This window comes from Tympanuchus pallidicinctus, unplaced genomic scaffold (genome assembly GCF_026119805.1).
Source record: "Tympanuchus pallidicinctus isolate F22 unplaced genomic scaffold, pur_lepc_1.0 scaffold4, whole genome shotgun sequence".
Taxonomy (NCBI): domain Eukaryota; kingdom Metazoa; phylum Chordata; class Aves; order Galliformes; family Phasianidae; genus Tympanuchus; species Tympanuchus pallidicinctus.
Genome location: NW_026294758.1, coordinates 10,436,599 through 10,460,201, shown reverse-complemented (window position 1 = coordinate 10,460,201; position 23,603 = coordinate 10,436,599).

The window sequence follows — 23,603 nt, the reverse complement described above, 5'->3', positions numbered from 1 at the left end:
TGAACAGGAAAGAGAGAAGGAAGAGGGGAAAGAAGGAAGGAAGAAAGGAAGAAAGAAAACAAAAAAGGAAAAAGGAAAGAAGGAAAGGAGGAAGGAAAAATAATAATAATAATAAAAAAAAATGGAAAACCCCAAACCACAACTACTGTTTTACAAGTTAAGCAGATCTCTGATAGATGAAATTATAAAATATACATTATTATTATGCAGGCACAGTCTCTTGTGTTGATGTTTCTTACTACTGAAATACAGTGCTCCCACTTCTGAGCTGCAGAGCAGTTCCCATCTATACAGACGTTAACTATTTCCACAGATCTGCTTTGTTTTCAACTATGTTCAAAGAACATTTTTCTCCTCACTCAAACTCCTCTTCCCAGCTTTGAGAATCCTTTCTGCAGAACAGCTCTTTGTAGCCTGAGGTTGTCTTTCTGCAAACGTGCGTACTGTAGTGCATAATATCACCAAATAAGAGATCTCAAAATAGATTTTTATTGTGAAGTATGTTTGGACACTTTCTGGCTGATTGATGTATGTCACGGAATAAAACTGTACTAAATTATTCTTACAATGTTTTACTTTCAAAAGTTCTTCAATTTCTGTTGATAATTGCTTTCTGCTGTAAGGGTCTATTTTAGGACTGAACCAGTGGAGTTGCATGTTATCTTTGCAGTATTTCTATTAGCAGGCCTTTTTTATAATGTTGTTTCCCATTGCTTTATGCAGTCTGAACTCTTGCAGAAGTCTCAGAGAGATACAAGATCTGCATTGCTGGTCGGGGTCACTGAGTGCCATAAACTTTCTTAGCTGTCGGTAATGCAGAAAGTGACATTAACTCATGGGTACAGTGAAGAAACAAGAATAAGGGATCATCACTTTCTTAGCTAAGCTGTTGATGAGGACATATCACTTGAGTTTTGCAAGCTGGTTTTCTAACAGATGTTCCCACGCTTTGCGGGCAGAACTGTGAAAGGCAGACCTGAGAGAAGATTATTTTTTTAATAATAAAACTTAATTTCTTCCTTTCTTCTGAGATCATAGGTATAACTAACACTTCATGCCAGGTTTGCTAACCTTGGATGTTAATGTTATATCTTCCAGCAGAGAAGTACCTCTATCACTGTCGCTAGATCTTTGCTAATTTGGAGGAACTGTGATCCTAGAGACTTCCATGCTTGCCACAGAATGAAAGATAAGAAAAAAACAGTAAAACCAAAAGGGAAATTCCTGGGCAACAGGGAAACTGAGGCAGACATTCTTAAGACATTCTTATGAGATCTGGAGGCTTTGTTCCTATGAAGCGTGTTACAGTTGAGATGACCAAATCTCCTTCACTTGAAGCTTAAAGGCTGCCAAAGCCTTCTTAGCATTTTACTATCAATCTCAGAAATTGTAACAGTTGACTGATACTGATAGTGAGCATGTATTAATTGTCCAGCGTGGCAGGCGGAGCAACACCACCAACTGACTTTGCTTTGTGAGACTGCGTCATGTCTCACATGTCTCACAAATATAATTATGTCACAATTACATGTGACTCCGTATAGACCGTGATCTCAAATCAAAAATATCATCACAGCTGTTCTGAATTGCTCCGCTCTTACCTCTCATTCGTTTTGAATTTGTTTCTTTATTAAGTAGTAGGAAAAAAAAAAGTATATTGAGTACTTAATACATCTGCTTGAGGAAGAATAAAATCTGCTTAATTTAGTTAGTTCTTATTTGAGCCCTATCATCATCCACCATGTCTGTCTGAAGAACATGACCAGCGTCTCTCAAGTTTTTCTGCCAAAGAATATCAGATCTCTTTGGGAAAGAAAAACTGATTCATTATTTGAATTTGCGTGGAGAATCTGCTTTAACAGTTTCTCAGTAAAGGTCATAGAATCACAGAGTGGTTTGGGTTGGAAGAGACCTTTAAGATCATCTTGCTCCAACCCCCCTGCTGTAGGCAGGGACACCTCCCTCTGGACCAAGTTGCTCACAGCCCCATCCAGCCTGGCCTTGAATGCTTCCATGGAGGGGGGATCCAGAACATCACTGGGCAACCTGTTTCAGTGTCTCACCACCCTCATAGTAAAGAATTTCTTCCTAATATCTAGTGTGAATTGACCCTCTTCCAGTCTAAAGCTATTTCTCCTCATTCTGTTCCTACATGTGCTTCTAAAAATTCCCTCCCCAGCTTTCCTTTGGGCCCCCTTCAGGTACTGGAAGGCTGCTATAAGGTCCCCTCAGAGCCTTCTCTTTTCCAGAGTCCCTCTCTCTCAGCCTGTCCTTGTTGGGGAGCTGCTTCAGCCCTCTGATCATCATGGTGGCCCTCCTCTGGATGTTCTCTGATAACTGGTTTTCCTTGTGTTGGACTCCAGATATTTAAATGGAGACAGGAAAAAATTGCAATAACAAACAATAAATATAACTATCTTTTGTAACGTATCAGTATGAGTTTTTTTGAAAGTGCAGTGAAGGCTGAAAAAAAAATGCTAGGCATCAATTTACGCTCAATGGAAATTTATCAGTCGAAATTAAGTGTAATTGATCAATGACTAGCTTGTGTCACAAGCATTTTGCAATTATCGGGCAGAATAGGTGAACAAAAGCAAGCATAGAGTATTTGAAATGGTGTGATTAAAAGTTTTAGAATCACTTGAGGTGCTTTTTTTCCCAAAAGTATTTCTGATCTCATGTAACTAACTGTGACATATAACTACAAAAAGATTTTAACAAGGAATATTGAAATACTTTTGTCTTATTGTTGACAGGTATACTTGTTGTCATGGAAACAAGATTGCAGAAGATTAAAAAATGCAATGACGGATGACCTGTAAATAAAATTCAGCTGAGTTAAAAAAAAATGGCACAAAAGACCATCTGTACTGTTAACTGAATTCTGGAATCTCTGACTGATGTTTAGGGAAACCCACAAGGAAATGTTTGAAAAACCCACTGAATTGAAGGGAGCCAGGCAAATACCACAGGACTGCAAAATTAGGGAGGCAGTTTTGAAAGCTAGAACATTCTGAAAATGGAGGTTATAACAGACACTTTCAGCTGAGAAAAGGAAAATACCAAGCAAGATCTGAAAGTGGAATTTAGGAGGCATCATAGTGCAAACTCTATAAAGGTTGAAATGCATTATGTGACTGTATCAGCAGGTTCAAACTTCATTCATCTGCAGTGAGTTTGATTAAGCCCCTTAGAAGTAGCTGTTTAAACAGTCTTTTGATCCTTTGTGGTAGCAATATCATACCATCACACATGCATTTTCTTTGATGCCTATTTTCAGAATAATTCCAAGGACAAACTGCCTTCAGCAGCTCTGTATCTGTATCTGTATTTGTAATTTTAACTCTCAGTATACTGTTTCATATTCAAAATTTCAGATTTTAATAGTGGGAATTAAATGCTAAACGAGAAATACTTGTAACCTTCAGAATCTTAGATCTGAGTAGATACATTCTGATTTCCAATCTGGAACTTCGTAATCAGTCTTTAGAATAGAAAAGCAACAGCAGTGTAGATTTAAATGCTATTACAATGATGTTTGAAGAAACACTAATATTTTAATAATCAGACTTAAGCATTTTGCTGATGTGGATGTTAGTTTTTTTTGTTTTTTTGTTTTTCTTCACAAAATGACACTGGAATTATCTAAGGCCCATTAAGGGACATTTTAGAAAGTACCTGAATTATGAAGAGCTGGCAACTCATTTTTCTCTGAATGCAAATGTAATTCTTTCTTTACTGCAGTATAGCCTCAGCCTTTCGGTGCAAAAAAGAAGTATTTACATAAATTATGCTGTATAAGTAGTGTAACATAGCTATCTTGAGAAGCTCTGCAAAAGCCTTAAGTATTTATCACTTTTCAGTTACATTTTTTTGGTGTGGTCCACTGCATACTTTATACATGCAACAAAGAAGAGTTCTATTTTCTGATTTTCTCATGGAAGGGGCAGTCTGAGCAAGGAGAAGGTCTATGACTGGTTTCCAGTTGTCCCACACTTTCTTTTTAAAGCCAAAGAATATGCCCATGAACTGAATAAAGGCTTTCAACTTGTTATCTTGTACATGGGCGTATAGTTCATGGGGGATAGGTTAAAAACATTGGGCTGTTTTAAACTTTTGAGCTTAAAAACTTGTTTTACTTATATATATTCAGTTTAATGTGTGTTTCTTAAATAGAAAATGTGCATTGTGTGATGCACTTGACAGCTGACAAAGTATTTTGTAGCATGTGTCACCATAAAAAGCCCAAAGGGCACCCACTTCCAAGCACAGTTGTGGATGATGCAGTGCACCACGTAGAACTCGTTTTTGCTGTTCACCAGCACCTCAGCATCTCCATTTTTACAGTGAAAGCAGCAGCAATGACAACTGAGCTTCTATTTCTTCACTCCAAGTAAAGCTGACACATGTCCTCAAAGTACTTCTATAAGTGCAAGTAGCTCTATCAGTAAAAAGAATACAACTTTGTTAGAGACATGCTAATCCTGTAGTAGTCCTGTATGGAAAAGTGACTACAAGAAGTTTCAAAGCACCTTTTTTGTTTTTTTCCTTAGCAAGAATGACAACAATTTACATTTACGTTGGAAGTAATAAAACTTGCTGTTTTTATGGATAATAGAACACTTTTCCTTGCTATGTAGGAGACTTCTGTAGTCCCTTTTCTTTTTTTCCCTTTTTTCTGTGTGTGTTTGTGTGTGTTTCTTTGTGTGTGTGTGTCAGGTGGGAATTGTACTTCACATTGATTTTGCTCCAAGTTTAAGTGCAGGACAGGGCCAGTGATGCTGTGCTGCTTCCTGTTGTCTTTGACTTTGAGATGGAGAGGCTCAGAGAGACAGATGTGCAGGGAGGAATGATGCATGTCTTACTGAGGACAGCAGCCTTCTGCTTCCGATGGTTTTGGCTTTCCAGTGATAAGCATTATTGATTTTTCCTCTCTCCTTCCCTCGTACTGTGGTTGTTTTCTGTGACCTGCAATGAGCTATATGCTAAGCTGTAACATCAGCACAGGCAAGGGGAGCCATTCATTGATCTTTTAGTTTTTTTTCCTTTGGAACAGAAGTATCACAAAGAGGTGACCCTCCAGCTTCAGCAAAACAAACCGAGCCATGTGTGCTGAGGTGGTGCAGGGACTTGGCAGCATTGCCATTCATTTTTCAATGTCAGGCAGGCGCAGACTGGTGCATATTGGTAATTCCTTTGGTTGGCCTGTCTTTGCGATCTCCATGGCAACTGTTTCCATTGCCATCAGCGTCTCAGGGGCCCAGCCTCGTTCACGTGTGTCTCAGCTGCTCTTCTTCCAACACGGCAATTAATAGCTGTGGTGTCACTATATTTAGATGTCTTGTGACCTCTGTGTTATTTACTTCTGAGATGAATGTCTTCATGGTGTCCTCTTCTTTTCTTGCATGACTGCCTCCCATGGTTTCCTCCTGGGAAGTCAATGGGGGAGGTCTGCTTCTCCTTCCAGTGGTGCTCTGGAATAAAATGCCTTTGCAGCCCTACTGAAACCACGCAGACCCAAAGGCATGTGATGAACTGCTCTCCTCGGGGGATCTGGGTTAGGGGCTGGCCTGTTCTGCAGCAAGGAAGCACGCTCTGCATACAGGAAATAGAAAGGAGGCATACAAGTGCTGGAAAAGGAGACAAAGGCAAGCACATGAAACACTTTGCCTAAATCCAAGGAAGCTACAAGCCAAACCCAGAAATTTGTCCTCCCAATCTTCAAGTTACCCATCGTAGAAAATGCAAGGTTTTTAACCCCCATCATGTAAACTATGTTTCAAAGACACAAGCCCAGGAGAAAATGCAAGTTTTTAAATGTTTAAATACAGGAGTATCTCCTAGTGCATCCCATGCTTTTCAGTGGAAGTACTGAAAGCCATTTGCCACCATGCTTCCCTGTGAAAATTTCTTAGGAAGAGTTCCACTGCAAAGAAAAATACAAGATTTAAAAAATTCCTAACTGTGAATTTATTTTAACAAGGACTGCCAGTTCTTATTTTATAAAAGGTATGGACAATAAAATCTGTTAAAGATTCCAAGGAGTGGTTACTAAAATCGCAGATTCCAAATCTGCTTCTGCTCTGTGTAATGCTCTCTTGGTGTTTAGCTTCAATGTCATAAGAATATGGAGTGATGTTTGTTATGAAGTAAAATCCAAAGAGCTTGGTAGGATTTATTTCTTCCCTGCTCCCCTTGTTTTTTCTCATGTAGATTTGTTACATCAATTATATAGATTTGGATTATTTTTTCTGATGGACTGCAAAATATACAGTGGAACACAGTTTGAGAACTAAATTTGAATATATGCTTTTTGTGAAAAAAAAATAAAAAACAAAAAAAAATTGCATCCTCCTTTCACTCCCAAGCTAAATAGACAATCAATTGAATCACACACAAAACTGTTGTTATTATTTTTTCACATTTAGGAAAAAAGTATATATTTTTCTAGGTTTTGGATGGTTTTATTTTTTATTTTTTTCATCATCTCCTCATCCTCTCCCAGCTCTCCTTGATATTACTATGGAGCAACCATGCTAAAACTGAAGAATTTTAAAGAGGAATTCACATGTCCTGCAGCTCCATTTGAGAAAACTGCATGCAATTCTTCTCTTCCCCAGAGCCTTTTCTTTTACCACTGATCTCAGGAGTATTTGACACTTTAAATTCTGAAAAGGGTGGAAAATCCTCTTAATAAGATCCTCATTTTATTTTTTTCACTCAGTATTAATTGAAGATGTTATTCCTTTATGGTTCTTAGCAACCAAGGCAGCGGAATGATAATATTGCTTAGTGCCTTGGAGGACTTGGTGGAAGGTGCTGCATGGTCCCACAGGCCGCAGCTGATGTTGCTTTGCTGCCCTCTTTTTTTTTCTTTTTTTTTTTCTTTCCATTTTCCAGATAAATTGAATGTTGTCTTTACTCTGCAGGAGCACTGATTGCTGAGTGCTGCAGTGCCTTGCCAAACAGTTCAAACAGCAAGTGGCAGTGTCTCAAAATCAAACAAATAGGAGGATAAAAACAGCAAACATAGCAATTAATCTGCCACATGAAAAAGCTCATCTGCTCTGTGGGGCAAGGCAAATTTAAATAAGCAGGGTTGGCCCTAAGAGGGAGTCAGGATGCAGGAGAGGGAAGGCAAGCGGAAACAGAGGCTTAAGCACCCTGCAGCTGCAGCCTGGCTTCCACAGTCTACTGCTATATTGCTTTTTACACACACTTCTCTGAAACCCTTTGATTTCTTCCCAAGAAATTGCCATTGCAATGCAGTATCGTTGAGGATGCACCTTGCTAGCAGGCTGAAGACAGCGGGGTCCACAAGCTACCTGCTTGCAGGCTCTTCTTGGGGCAGGAAACAGCCCTCACCTCCATAAGAAGTGAATGCTATGGCTGCTCCTGGCGCATGCTGGCAGCTGTTCAGCCGAGCTGCTCCAAGATTCTGAGCTGTTCAGCCGAGATTTCCATGGGCCCCCAAGGCTCACCAGTGCAGCTTTAGAACACACAGCATGCTGCCAAGGTGTAGGGCAGATGTGGCTGGCAGGGCAGCCAAAGCTGTCCCCTAGACTGAAAAGGTTACAGCCTCCACATAGGTGCTGTGGAGCATCATGTACCAAGCGACACAAGGCCTTGCACTACTTGCAGGGCACGTTTTGAACCACTGCTGTTCTCTTCAGCCTTTGAAATGTGTACACATAACTCCAGGAAGATGATTTCTTTCCATGTATCTACCCTGGTTTTCTAAAAAATACTTCAATTCTGCATCTTCTGCTCTACTTCCCAGAAAAACTTTTCACTAAAATTCAAAGGCTTCAGAAAAATTTAGGATTTTAGTGCTTCTTTTTCCTAAGAAATTAAGGATTCCACTGAAAACTCTGCAGCCTTCAGCTTAGAGACACAAATCTTTGGGCGCAGGGATATTTTTTGATTTCTTGCCAAACATGAAATATCGCATGTATCTGTTGTGTTACATGTGTACTCATGGGGCAAAGCCTGAATCACATTTAAACTTCTCTTGTGTTACAGTGTGATTGGACGCAGTGTTTCAGTTCATTGCTCCCCTGTCTCATAAATGCAGAGTGAATTATAATAAATGCCTGATGGTGAAATGACTGACAGTCACTCATCAGATTCAATTACCATTGACTGAAAAAAAAAAGAGATGGAGAAATTGGCTAGGGATGTTTGTCACAGACACAGCTTGCATAGCATGGCCGAAAGAACCAGGCTTTCCAGGTTACTGTGTCCTTGATCTAACAGCATGACTCTCAAATACCTTCTTCATGCTCTGGTAGTCCATTTTCTTTTACAGGAGTGGAGGCATAGGATCATTAAATGGTTTGGGTTGGAAGGGACCCAGTATGTACATAGCATGAGTATTGTGCAAAGACAGTTTTTTTTAAGCAGCTGACACAGTGGATTACAAAAACACCCATATGAGAACAACAGAATAGACCTGAAGTGGTTTTAAGGGACCTACGTCAGTGTTTACCTGCTCTATAACTACTTTGGAAGGTACTTACACTAGTTTTGATGTTGGTCTGGGTCAATGTGTCTGTTGGTGGCTGGCTAAAGGGCTGTTGAAGAGCTTTTGAGAGGAAAATTTTAGTCAACATATGTATTTCTCATTTTCCCTGAAGGTTTTATTTTAAAATGTACTAGACCATATGAAGAAAATAAGAAGATGAACAAAAAAGCCTAAACATTCTCTAAGTTAGAGTTAGAGAACAGTGTTATGAAATTCAGGACTGTGTTTCCATTTTCACTGCCTGGATTTAGAAAGTCCATAGGACTCATTCTACGGAAAGAGGTCTGAAGTATCACTGTTTTCTGAGGACTGGTAGCAGAGGTCGTTGTACTGAATGGCTGTAAAGTCTGCCAACAAAACGCCTTTTGGTCCAGCAAAGTTCTTGATCACATCTGGCCACATTGCAGTTGTTGAACATTTCCAAAAAGTAAAGAATAAAGAGAGGTTTCATGAAAATGAATAAATAAATATCACAGTTCCATACCTTTTCCATTTCTAATCAGTGATTCTGAAAATAAGAGTATAAGCAGATATAGCACATCAGAAATCATTGTTTACAAGTCTGGATGAACACACACCTTAAAAATCCCTGTAAGGCCGAACCTCTTGCATTTTTGTGGTTCTGAATGTGCACTTGTCATGAGTCAGGCATTTAGACCTCATGAATTTAGACCTCGTGAAACACTGTCCAGAAAGTTCATCCACAAAATCACGGAATGTGCTTTTTAAAGAATCAAATGTGTCCAGCAGTACAGATACTGAAATCATCCTTTTTCAGATTGCTCCAAATGCGTGCAGAATAGAAACCCTGGACACTGATGAGTTAGTATCATCCCCATAGCCAGGCACTAAATTTAGATCCTCAAGCAAGTACAGTTCAGCAGGTACCACATGTGTGATTGTGCCTGATCACACATCATGCATAATTTAGTTTCTAATTTAGTCTGGATCAGTGGTGCTTTCACATGCTGCTTATGTCATCTTTTTATTACCAATCCTCCTACCTTAAGGTAAAATGTTTTATTTCCTGTTGATATCAATGCTTCAGGTTTTCTCAAACCTCTCTGTGCTCTGTCTCACCTTCTATTTTAAATCATTGTGATTACAAACCACAACCAATCTACAGCAGCAGGAGTGTAATTAAAAATAATAGCCATAGCAGCTGTATTGAGGAACCAGTCATTCCCTGTACCAGTTAATGGCACATCTTGAGCTAATCTGAATGCGAAACATGCCCCTTTAATGGCTTTTTCCAATATGAAAGGGAATGGAAACCCATTAATAAATATATACTGCTGCAAGGTTTTGAAAAATGAAGGAACTCATCCTACCCCCTCACTCCCTGTCTCCTGGAAATTGCATCCCTGATGTCTGGGAATCTGAAATGTTGGTGATTTATACCAGCAGCAGTCTCCAGGTCCCTGAAAAACAGCAATGGAAAGCTTCACAGAAAGGTCTCTAGGGGCCCAGGCACAATCATCTACCATGGAAGAACTGGACAGAAAGATATTTACTATGTAGTATATCTCAGACTGAGATAAACAGAAAGTTCAGGGCAGAAAGGAAAGAATGTCAGGGAAAAAAAGGCTGTCAGTTCAAGGTGTAATATGCTTATTGTCCTCAAAGACCTTAGCTGAGAAAGACCTGGGTGCAGAGGCAGTATTAAATTATTCTAAAATCTCTGGAAATACATTATTCTTCTGTTCTTTGAAATGGAATCTTCCTGCAGGGATATGTGGATTTCTGCTAATTTACACTAGAAGGAAGTGTGTTGTTGAAATATTTTGACATTTTTATTTGTAAGGATCTACAAATTCTTATGCAAAATCAATTATGAAATGAAATGTAACCCTTACATCTAGAAATGCTTGTTTTGAAAATTTGCTCTCTGAATGGAAAGCATGTAGGTGATTCTATGCTACTCCAGTTTTTGCCAATAGCTGGCTTGGGAAAAAGATTGAAAACTACTGTGAAAAACACACTGTTAATATGAAGTGCATCCCCAGGAGTATTGCTATGTCATTTACCTTTGTTTTCAATTTTGCTCAGAAGTGGAGCATACTAATTCATGCAGTCTGCAGAATTTAAGGTTCATCAGTAAGGATTTATGAGATGCTACTAGGAGCATTTTCAGGCGCCCTTTTCGTTAAGCATCCTGTAAGAGAAGATAGAGCTATTCACACAATCACTTTGGCAGTTGCTCGTATAAACCCAGAATATAAGATTGGTAATTTGCTATATATGCTTTTCACCAGTCTAAGGGACAGCATGAATGGAAACAAACACCAAGCTCCTTGTGTATGTGTGCAGTGTGCTGCGGAGGATTTGTTGTTTGTTCCGTAGACAATGTTGGGATGAAATTCCTAGCCAAAGTATGAACTGTCTTTTTGATGCTGGGCTGATCAATTCAGAGGCAGAATGCATATTCAAAGGAAGGTTAGCTTTCTGGATAAATTGGAAAAGGGACGCAACTCCAAAATTTTGTACAGACGGAACCTCCTGTCTGTGTATAACTGACTCTCACTCAGTGTATCTAGCCTGAAAATGTCCATGCTCATGCTCTCCATGCCACTTCCATAGACAAACTCGTAGGTACAGCCCAATCCTAAAGCTCTGTCTTATTAATTTGTGTAAATAGGAAAATTGTTCCAATTGGCACTGTGTCCCATTGAACACTCTAACTACAGATACCATGCATTTCTTCCCTGTGAAGAAAACTGAAGGATCAGTTTAGGGTGGCTGGATTTGAGGGGCGGTGAGATGGTAGGATGCGAAGGTGGAGACATGTCAGCGGCGTGCTCCTTAAAGAGTGTCTGCTGGTCTCTGGTACAATTTATCGCAGAATTATAGAATTAAAGAATGTCTTGGGTTGGAAGAGATGTTAACTGTCATTTAACACCAAACCATGTCTCCTCTTTGGTCTATACAGACTGTCCTGCTCTGGTTAGATGGTTGCGTGTGTTCGCTCTATCATAGCATAGATAATATAATGTACTGACTGGGAATAGACAAAACCAAGCCTGATCATCAGGAGCCCATCCTACTCGATGTATTCCTGATTGTTTTTCTGTTTGGTTTCATATTCTCTTAAAACATCCAGGGTTTGGAAGATGTTCCTGGAACTGTAGTAATATGTCTGTGGGAAGATCAGGGGAGAGCAGACAGAGCTAATAAGGACTTTGTCAAAATGAGGCAGCAAAATCATGAAGCAGACACTATTTTTCACTTAGTCAAGTGCTGCAAGGAGGCTAAACTGCTCTGCTCTACACCTTGAGAATTGTTCAGCCTAGCGTAAAGCAGGCATGATAAACTATTCTTCTGACTTGACAGTGTTTTAAGTCTAATTTATACTACAAGATAAAAGTGAGAAATCACATTCAAGTACCTGCCACAGGAACCAGCAATCTTAAGAGCACAGCTTGCATACTCAGAGGCTTTGGTGTAGTTTACAAACCAGGATTAAGTCTCAGCAGCAGCCTCTGAGATCTGTCTGGATGATAAATGCAATGTTCAGTTAACTTGAATAGCAAAAACAGTCTGCTGCTGACAGATACTACATAGATGTATTGATTTCCTCTTTGATGGTTCTGTATCCTCAAATCAAAGAAGAATGCTAGTATCATAAAGTCAAGCATTGAATCATAGAACCATAGAATAGTTTGGGTTAGAAGGGGCCTTAAAGCCCACCCACTTTCAACTGTGGGCTAGTTGCTGCCCACCAGATCAGATTAGAACAAAGTCCCATCCAACCTGGCCTTGAGCTCCTTGAGAGATGGGGCACGTACAGCTTCTCTAGGCAGCCAGGGCTTCACTGCCCTCTGAGTAAAGAATTTCTTCTTAACATCTCACCTGTATCTCTCCTATTAAGTCATTCACCTTCGTCCTGTCACTATCTACCATGTAAAAAGTCAGATCCCCGCCTGTTTGTACGTCCCCTTTATGTACTGGAAAGTTGCAATGAGGTCCCCCTGGAACCTTCTCTAGATTGAACAAGGCCAGCTCCCTCAGTCTGTATTCATAGGAGAGGTGCTCCAGCCCTCCGATAATCTTCGTGGCCCTTCTCTGGATCTGCTCCAGCTTTATGTCTTCTTTGTGACTTTTTGGATGCACTTCAGATCAGTACTTCAGATGGGGCCTCACAGGGACAGACCAGAAGGGGAAACCCCTCCCTTTCCCTGCTGTCCACCCCTTTTTTTGATACAGTCCAGGATTCAGTTGGCCTTCTGGGCTGGAAAAAAAACATAACTGGGGGACAAAATAAAGTAAATTTTGGGATTTTCATTATATATTTCCATTTTAGCAGCGAAAAGCTACTAAATAGGCAGGATCCTGTGGAAATATATCTGGTGAAAGAAGACTCTAGGTCTCCTTCCATGTCCCCCTTCCTCCCATCAGGACATAGAGAGAGAGCTGGTCCATAACACAACCCACACAGTAGCTTGAGGACGAGTAGTGTAAAAACCTGGGGTACCTCTGTTGACCCCTGAGCCAAGGGGACAGCCATCTCCAGGCAACGTGTTCATCAGCCACAGTGCAGACAGATGCATGCTCAGAGTCAGGCCCTGACTTCTGCAGACCACTCCTGGGCCACAGGGGGGCCTGCAAAGATGACAAGTGCAGGTACTGCCTTGCTCTGGGACAGCTGCTCCAAACTGGCTTCAGGAAATGTCTTGTTACTGAACATGGCAGGTTTTTAATTGATTAAATGTCTGTACTTAGATAAATGCAGAATTACTTCCTAGAACTGAATAATTTATTCCTAGTTCTTACACAGACAGCCAAAATAGTTCTGCTATTTTTCTCTGTAGTTTGCATCTCTTAGTGTTTATTCAATAGAATCACACTTTGTTAACTTCAGCTGTGTTTGGTGTGGTCAAGAAAACAGTTAACTGCTGCATTTCACTATCTGTGGAATTTTTACAAATAAAAGTAAGTTACCTGGCAAGTTGCTAATGCAACTTTTTCTCCACTTGGAGGAATCATTTTGCACTCTCTTGTGTATTTGGGAGCACTGGAAAAAAATTAAACTTGATTTACCATGTTTCATACCTTATAGTGACTTGATGTCCCTTGTGTTAAGTGGGAAGGAAGGTTCAGACTTCATTTGAATCTTTTCCGGTGTCTAAACCTTATAAAAAGACTGTTTATCTCCCTTACACTCTGGTTATTGCTAAGAGTTGGACCCCAGCAGCGCTCCAGCAACATCAGTGACTCTTCCTCCTCCTGGACCTTCAGGCTTCTATTATGAGATCAACAGCTTTGAAATTTCCTTCTGTGCTGTATCTATTTAGCTTGTTTGTTTTGAGGAAAGTGGAGAAAGATAGGCAGCATGATTATTTAATCCTTGTTTCCATAGCAAATCTGGCTAAAAACAACCCTGCATTTGGCATCTAACAACCTCTGAACATCAGCTATAGCAAAAGACTATCAAGTAAAAGATGGCACTTGCCAACTTTAGTGTTGAGTTTCCAAATGTTGAGTGGCAGTCATGATTTCCTCCTGACTTTTCTCCCATGACGTGTAAAAGCTAGTTCAACCAAAAAGATTTCTGCACTACAGAATAGTGATGCTCAGTCTGTTTGCTTTTTCTGCTTTTTGACTCCAGATATACTGCTGTATGAAATGAATACCAGTGAAGATTGGCCTCTTGTCCTTGCTGCTGACCCTGACCCCAGGCCTGTCACTCCTCATCCTAGTGCCCCAGTTCATGTTATCACAAAAGCTGCAGCTCTCAAGTATTTGTCAGGAATAGGCACTGCCCTCTGACATCCAGAGAACCAGAAATCTTCCTCTACTGGAGCCCCTGTCCTGTAAATAACAGACATTGGGTAGAAATTATGATAAAAAGGGTCATCTGCCATGAAGCATAAAAACTGCAGTTTGAAGAAAGTAGCAGCCTGATGGTGGCCAGCCGAAGCTGCTTTGTTATTTAGCTGTCTGTGTAGTGAGTACTGCTCAGTGTACACATGCGTGGGGTAACAACTTTTGCTTCAGTGCAGCACAGAGTGCATACTCTTCCTCAACGTTTTCTGGAGGCGTCCTTGTAAAGAACTGCAGAGAAGCTGTGGTGCTGCCTTTCCAAATTGTTTTCCTTAAAGTCAAGGATAGATTGTGTAGTTCTTAATGCACAAGAACTTCTTCAAAATTTTATAGACGGAGCCAAATATTAAAGACATTTGCCAGATTAGGGATGAGCTGTATGCTGGCCCTCTTCTGTCTGACAAAGTAACCATAGCCTCTAAGAGCAGAGGGCTTTACAGGTCTTGCAAGTAGCAAGTTTGACTACCAAATACTAGTGCTTTTCCAAAAAACTGTAGACTTTTTGTTAAATTTTAAAGCATCAAACTGGCAAAAGTAACTAGCTGGATTCCCAGCTGTTTCTCTCCTTTCTTATCTTTGGGCTGAACAGCAGATCCTAACCATGTTGTTCTTCCCTTTAGGAAAACACCTACTTTCTAAAGAGCCATGTTTCTTTTATGGGACGAGGTTCTAGTATGTCCTGCAGAAGAAATTATTACTTGGCATTCAGAGACCAGCACGTAAAAATCAATCTGCTATCTCCACTCTAATTAATTGCAGTTGGCAGAATTCAGACTTCATTCAGAGGCTGCTGGAGCTCATAGCAGCATTTCCATTGGCTTTGGTCTGCCTTAGACTGAAGACCTTACCAAAGAAATGTAATAGGCTAATAAGATGAAACTAGGAAGAGGTGTGGTAGATGAGGCACCAATGTATGTGAGCATTTGTAGTCCCTATAATTCACAGAAATTCACAGCAATTACATTCCCTTGTGCTTACAGTATACAACACAAGGCTGAAAGTTCATAGAATCATAGAATCCTTAGAGTTGGAAAGTAATTTTGAAGTCATCTAGTCCAACTCCCCTGCAATGAGTGGGAACATGCACAATAAATCACATTACACAGGACTTGATCTAGACTCGCCTTGAATGTCTCCAGGATAGAGTATCCACCACACCTCTGGGTAGCCTGCTCCAGTGCCTTACCACCCTTACTGTAAAAGAGTTTTTCCTTATACAAACCTAGATTTATCCTCTTTAAGCTGGAAGCCATTTGCCCTTGTTCCTTCATCACAGACACTGCTAAAGATTCTGTGCCCTTCTTTCCTGTAGCTCCCCTTTAGATACTAAAAGGCCGCTAGCAGGTCACCTTGCAGCCTTCTCTTCTTCTGGCTCCAGCTCTTTCAGCCTGTCCTTGTAGGGGAGGTGTTCCATCCCTTGGATCATTTACTGGGGCTCTCTTCTGGGCGTTGTCCAGCAGATCCACATCTCTCCTGTACTTAAGGCTCCACATCGGGATGTGGTGATCCAGATGAGGCCTTGAGTAGATAGAGGGGCAGGTTCACCTCCCTTGCCCTACTGGCTATGTTTTTTTTGATGCAGCCCAGTATACAGTTGGCTTTCTAGGCTGCAAGGATACATTGCTTGCTCATGTCCAGTTTGTCTTCCACCATTACCCTCAGGTTATTTTTGTCAGGGTTGCACTCAGTCCTTTCATCCTCCAGCTTGTACTGTTAGTGAGGGTTACTTGTCCTGGGTGCAAGATGTTGCTTTTGGATTTGTTGAACCTCATGAAGTTCTCTTGGGCCCACTGCTCAAGCCTGTCTAGGTCCCTCTGAATGGCATTACATCCCTCTGGTGGGTCAGCTGCACCCCACAGCTCGGTGTCATAGTCATAGAATGATCTGGATTGAAAAGCACATAATGATCATCTAGTTTCAACTCCCCTGCTATGTGCAGGGTTGCCAGCCACTTGACCAGGTTGCCCAGAGCCACATCCAGCCTGGCTTTAAGTGCTTCTAGAAATGAGGCATCCACAGCATCCTTGGGAAACCTGTTTCAGTGCTTCACCACCCTCTGTGTGAAAATCACTCTCTTTATGTCATCTATGAACTTGCTGAGGGTGAACTCAACCCCATTGTCAGTATCATTGAGTATTGGTCCCAGTATTTACCCCTATGGGACACCACTCATTAGTGATCACCATGCAAACATTGAGCCATTGACTTGATCTGTGGACTTGATCCTGCAGCCAGTTCTTGGTCCATTGAACAGTCCACCCATCAGGACCGTATCTTTCCAATTTGGAAAGAAGGATGATGTGGGATACCATGTCAAAGGCCTTGCTGAATTCCAGATAGATGGTATCAGTGGCTCTTTCCTTTTCCACTGATGCAGTAACACCATCATAAAAGGCCACGAGGTCAATCAGGCGTGATTTGCCCTTGATGAAGCCATTCTGGTTCTCCGGTATCGCCTCCTTGCCTACCTTGTGCCTTAGCGTAGTTTGAAGTTAAGCATTCATGAATAAGCATAGAAAATTTAAACAAGTTTGGAAGTTAAGAGGTTACATGGGCTATTCACTCAGCTGTACGGAGAAAGAGAATAGCTTTGAAAGCTGTCCTGGAAAATAAAGGAAAATAAATATATATATCTGCTGCTGGCCAGGCCAGACGGTGCTCTCTGGGAAGGTCCTGGCACGCCCCAGACTGAGGGCCAGCAGTGTCCCAGGCTTTCTCCAGTCCCACAAAAACTCCTCCCCCCCAAGCCCCCAGCACCTCAAGCAGGGCTGATAACAATCTTGAATTTGCAATATATACATAAATGAATGATTGCTCTGCAAATGATATCTCACTGTTACTCCAAACAGAGCTCTGGGTGGGAGCTCGGTGCAGAGCCTGCCGGTGCTGCTGGCAGTGGGGCACGGTGTTGCTGGCTACAAGGCCTCAAGGGGCTCAAGGCCTGGGGTGCAGGGGTCCCCCACAAGCAGGGGTAGGAGGTTGAAGTGCATCTTCCTGGAAGAGCAGAGGCCCAGACCTTGGGGCTGGTTCTGACCTGGCTGTGGAAAACTTCTGAAAGCAATGGAGGCTCACTCTGGTGGTTGTTAGGCCTGGCTCTAATGAAACACCAGCAAGCAGGAAGAGGGATCCCAAACCAAATCCAGCTGTCCCCCAGGGACTGTCAGCCCCCCAGAGATGGCGAGCGCCCCAGCCCTGCCATCCCGGCAGCCTCCTCTGACCCCCAGGTGGTTGAAGTCTCACCTACTGAGGACTACATGGTTTAGTAGGAGCTATTGGGAATAGGTGAACGGTTGGACTGGGTGATCTTTTAGGTCTTTTCCAACCTTGGTGATTCTATGATTCTATGATTCTATGATTCTATGATTCTATGATTCTATGATTCTATGATTTGCACATCGAGAATAATGATTAGGATACACACATTGATGGCATCTGAAGATAAATCCACTCAGAAGCCTCTAAATTCCACAGAAATGACTCCAGAGCTGCATTAGACATTTCTTATCACAGAAAGAAAAAGCCAATTACAAAACAGTGTTGGTAGCAGGGAGAAACAGCAGGTAACATCAGAGTTGTGTGCCCAAATCTTTAATAGAGAAATATAAAAAATAGATTGTATTTATGCTTGGGATTACCCTGACCCAGCTGCAGAACCTTGCACTTGGCCTTGCTGAACTTCATGAGCCATGGGCCCACCTCTCAAGCCTGTCCACGTCCCTCTGGATAGCACATCTCTAGCATGTTAGCTGCACCACTCAGCTTGGTGTCAGCTGCAAACTGCTGAGGGTGCACTCAATCCCACTGTTGATGTAATTGATGAAGATATTAAAAACCACTATTCCCTGTACTAACCCCTGGGGGACACCACTTACCACTGATCTTGATCTGGATATTGAGCCATTGACCCTGCTCTCTGTGTACAGTCTTGCAACCAGTTCCTCATCCATCAGTTTGCTCATCAAGTTTAGTGAGTTTAGTGGGAAATATTGGTGATAGGTGGATGGTTGGACTGGATAATCTTGAAGGTCTTTTCCAACTTTGGTTATTCTGTGATTCTGTGAAATCCATACCTTTCCAATTTGGAGAGAAGGATGTTGTGTCAGACTGTGTCAAAGGCTTTAGATGACATCATCAGTTCTTTTCTTGTCCATTGAGGCAGTTACACCATCATAGACGGCTGGTCAGACAGGACTCACTCTTGGTGAAGCTGTGCTGGTTGTCTGGGATACCTATCTATCTTGCATGTGTCTTAGCATAGCTTCCAGGAGGATCTGTTCGATGATCTTCTCCGACAGAGATGAGGCAAACTGGTCATCCTTGGGTCATCCTTTCTACTCTTTTTAAAAATGAATGCAATAGCATTAGCCTCAAAATTAGACAGTGATTTGTATCCTGATATTCTTGTGTGTGTTTGGTTTGCATCCATTTGGTTTGGCAATTCTGTATCTGCCAGTTTCACTTTTTCCATGGGAAAGACCACTCCAGCATTTCTCCAGCACCATCTCTAACAGGGATTCAGTCTCTTACATATTGCAGAATAGACCCCTAACAATGGAAGTATTTTAACTCAAACAGGATAATAGGAAATTGAATTTTTCTTGCCAGTGTGCCCCTTGGGACCTTCTACAATTGAGCTGTTGGGTGTTTTGACAGACAATTGTGATGGTAATGCTGCTAGTGTAATAATAACAATAAAAGCGATGATGAGAATTACACCTATTTCTTTGCAATTGATTAGCCTGAGAAAGTTCTTTCAGATTTTTTTTTTTTCTATCTTAAATAAATAATTAAAATTAAAAAATAAAGAAAAAATTCCAACAACTCCACCACAAAATTGGAAAAAAACATTAATCCACCTTCTGTGGTACTGATAATGTTGAAAAAGTGTATTTTATTCACATAAAGATACATTACAAAATTTAAAAAATTTTAAAAAAAATTAAAAACATTAAAAAAACAATAAAAACATTAAAAACATTTAAAAAGATACAAAAAATACATTACAAAATAATTAATTGTCTTGTTCTCTTAAGTTTCCCACCCCATCAGCCCATCTTTTACACCAAGAGAAGCACTATGAGAAAAATTTAGGGTCACAAAAGTCAGTCAGTCAGTTGTTTCTGTGTTTAGGAATAGTGTTTAGGAATCACTATTGCACATCCTGCATTCAAGATAGAGTGTGTGCTGTAAAAAAGCATTTGAATTTCCATAATCTGAAATGTACGTAAGAAAGTTTGCTGGAACAGTGGATTTTTAATTGCAATGGGTACAGCCTCGTAGTCCAGTAACTTCTTTCTATTCAATCTGAAAATGTCTCACATTCGTGTTTACTATAAAATCTCGAATATCAGAGGGATCCTCTGGAATCTGATGAAAACCAGTCTTCCAAGAATGAACTGATTGGAAGTAAGTCTGAGTGCTACCTCTCCTTGACGGAAATCACTAGACCTTGCATGTCAAGGGATTTACCCATTGCTGCTTCAGTACTCGCATAACTGAAAGAGGATGCTGGATATCTGACAGCTGCTGGTTTTCCAGTTGAGCTGTGGGATTTTGTCTCCTCATCTCCAATAAAAAGAAATGAAATAAGATAAAATGGGAAAGCTTATCACTGAAAAATCTTAACATAAAATATCAAACATAAGTACTGAAAAGAGAAGTGAAGCATTATGAATGTTATAATGTTAAAATGGAAGCAAGTTTAAGCATTCACATTCACTAAAAAACAGCTTTGTTACATGTTGCCTGAATGCCTTGGAAATACAGTTCTCACTCCTTCCTTTAAAATATGAAAGGTATATAAATATTTACTCCTCAGAATGAATCACCCCTATCTTTCCAAAACAAAAGTTTTAGTAAGACTCAAAAAACTACTAATATTCTTAATTTCTTTCTCAAATAGGTGTATGAACAAATACATAAGAACATTTTGCCTTTCAGGGCAGTGAAGTGAAAAATGCAAGATGCCCGTCTTCCTCCATGTCATAGCATAAATTTCTCTCTGAAATAGCAAATAAACTTTGTTCTAAATAACAAAGAGCTATTTACTCAGCTATTGATTTTGTATTATCTCCTTTTTAATTCCTTAGATTGACGGAACATTACTGAGTCAGCTAGAGTTCATCAGTTGTGAGTTTATTATAAAGGCTGGAAATGAGGAATGATGCATTAACTTCTTTGTCAAGTACATGTCCTGTTTTATGTGACAACCTTAGCCTGTATAATCAGAAGGCTTCTATAAATGCTCTGCCTTGCCACCTGAAAATCTGCTGTGTGAAGGACCTTTACGTGGGTAGTTTGATATGAGAATACTTTGAGTAAAAAAAATTGAACCAGAGAGATCCTTTTGGCTTTGTCTTGACAATACGATGTGAACCAGAGAAAAACAAATAACAAAAAAGAGAACCACCTCATATAGGACCTTTACTTTCTCTGTATCTTTGTCAGGTTCATGTATGTTTTTTTTTTCAGCAACAATAGAAAATCTGTGGTTTATTCCATCTTTTGATTCCTTGAAACTCAATAAACAATTCTGTCAGAGAAAATGTGCTGATGGCCTGAAAACAGAAAGTACACCTGCACATAAAAAGAAGAATCCCACCTTGGTCTGGTGATTACTTCTGTTGCTAGCAGTAATATCACTATATGTAGTAAAATGATTGAGATCAAGCTGAGTTTGGAAGTAAATAATACAAGAAAACATAATTTCTGAACAGCATACTCAAGATACTTAACATCCAAATAATTCCTCAGATGTCAACATGAAACTCAGCAATGCTTTTCAGCAAAGTACATGGCTCTCCAACTCCAAATCACTTCCTAGGAAAGGCAGTTTCCCTGCTGTGAAATGTACCTTTATATGTGAGACACACAAAAATTTCGTATAAGTTTGATAAACCTCAGAACTTGATCTATGTTGGACAGTAAGTTGTGTATAAGAAACACCCCAACAATATAGTCAACTGTACAGCTTGAAAGAAAAGTGTGTGCTATGTGATAAGCAAATGAGTCTTTGGATTTTAATGATTTCAATGAAAAAAAGAACAAATGCATTTTTGGAGAAGTCTGTGTTAATCCCTCTGGTTCCCTAATTTTGGTGGCAGAACTTAAGAAATTCACTAGTAAAAAGTAAGGGGCTAATTTAAAGTATTTCACAGTCTTAGTTTTTCAGATGCCTATGGAATGATGCTCATAAATAAAGATGTGTAAAGGAGACGAAGATTTATGGAACATTTCTTTTCATAGTTCTATAGATATTTAAAATAACACATACAGACCCTCTTTCTTCCCTCACATAAAATCAAACATACTAGATGGACCTCTCATCATACCACTTTATTTTTTTTCTTGGGGCAGAAAGAAAAATTTCTGAATAGCCCAGACCTCTCAAAGTTCAGTGCAATATGCACTTCTTTCTGAAAGTAAACATCATGTTGAGGTGGTTCCCTACATATCCATTATCCAATGACAGAAACCCCCACTTTCTATCCTACTCTGACTCTTTTTCTTGTGACCTTTAGTGGGGTCTGCTGTGTCAATTTTGAGCTGGAATTCGAACCTGTGGCTAAAGATCAAGTTCACCTCTTAGGTGCTTTCTCAGCTTTGCAGTTCAAATTACTCCTGTTTCTGTATGTACTCACATTCATCTCCTTGATGCTACTCAGCTAAAATTAGCTCTTGTAAAGTCACCCCCTCTAATCACAAGAATTTATAGCTCTCTCACATTACCTTTCATCCATTGTATGTACATTCATTTGAGAGGTGAAGAATCAAAAGCATGGAAAAACAAAATGATTTATAGAAAAAGAGCAAGAGCTACTTGATAAACAGGAGTCCTCGCCCTCATCCAGCATACTGATCCTTATAATCTTCCCAGTGGTGTCCAGTAACAAGATGGGAAGCAAAAGGCACAAATGGAAATACATAACAGTCTATATAAGCAGAAGAAAAAGCTTTTTTACTGTGTGGGTGATTAAATGCTGCAACATATTACCTGAAGAAGTAATAGTGGATCCATCCTTGGATAAGTGTTTTCCTGGCCAACCTTCTCTAGCTGGTCAAATTCTAAGCCTGCTTCCCAACTCAACAATTCTGTTTGATTCTGTGATCCTTTCAAATCACCCACTAAGAGCTCTGCCTGGAATCTTGCTTTCAGCATGTGAATGCTTTGCTGGTCAAGGGATTTTGCCATCTCTTCCTTGGGGCATTGCTCACCAGGTGCCTATCAAGCCTCAGTCATTCTTGATGTAGTTGTGTCATATAAACAAGAGCTGATGAACTGGGATGTGAGTAGTGAATAGTGAATGCTGATTCATTTATCTCCTGTTAAAAATGGCTTTGTCTATTAGCAATGTTTTAACTCTGGTCGTTATTCTTCAAGGCAGGTAGAGGGCGATCTGGCTTCATCACGATGTTCATGGCGCTCAGTAGCATGAGCCAGGCATATCTCTTCCTCCAGAAATAGAGATGGAGGTAGAAGTAATAAGATTAATGTTTGGCATCAGACTTCCACCTTCCTGCTGTTAGTCCTTGTGAATACCTATAATAGCTGTGTGTTCTTTCACTGTCTTTCACCCATCCCCAGGTACTTTCTCTTGTTACTGTTGTCAGCTTTTCCAATCATAAATGGTAACACTGGGAGCTATTTAAACAGAATTTTTTCTCAGTCACGCAAATATTGTCACTGTTTTCTTTCCCCTCCAGAAGGGGGGATTTGGTTTAGGATTTGGTCTGTGGATTTGTCCTTATCCTCAGCAATTAAAACATCTTTCCTGAGGCAAACAAAAGAAAAACAATAAGAAAAAAGGAATGTTTCATTTGTCTGATTCTATCTTGACACATTAAACAATAAAATATCTTCATTGAAATAGATACTTGGAGAGAAAGAGAAAATTCAAAGGAGAAATATTAATCTCTCTGCTCACTGTGGTTTTATAGTAATGATGACAGCATTAATTTTGTGCCCCTCACAGGAGCTGAGCAATTATGCTTCTGAGTTGGGTGTGTTTACTTATTGCTAACTAAATTAAATACAGATAGTTTATGACTTTGTTACCTTAATGAGGTCATATTTTAAGAAGAACCCTACTGCCACAGAAGTGAAACATCTCAAGATCTTGGGTGGGTGAAGCAGTTCTGATATTCATCGTGAATCTCTGCTATCTAAGCTCTCCTCTGTGTTCCTGGATCACATACTTCAGGGTAGCAACGGGGAAAAAAACCTTTCTATCTCTTTCTTACTCCATGCTATAACTACTTC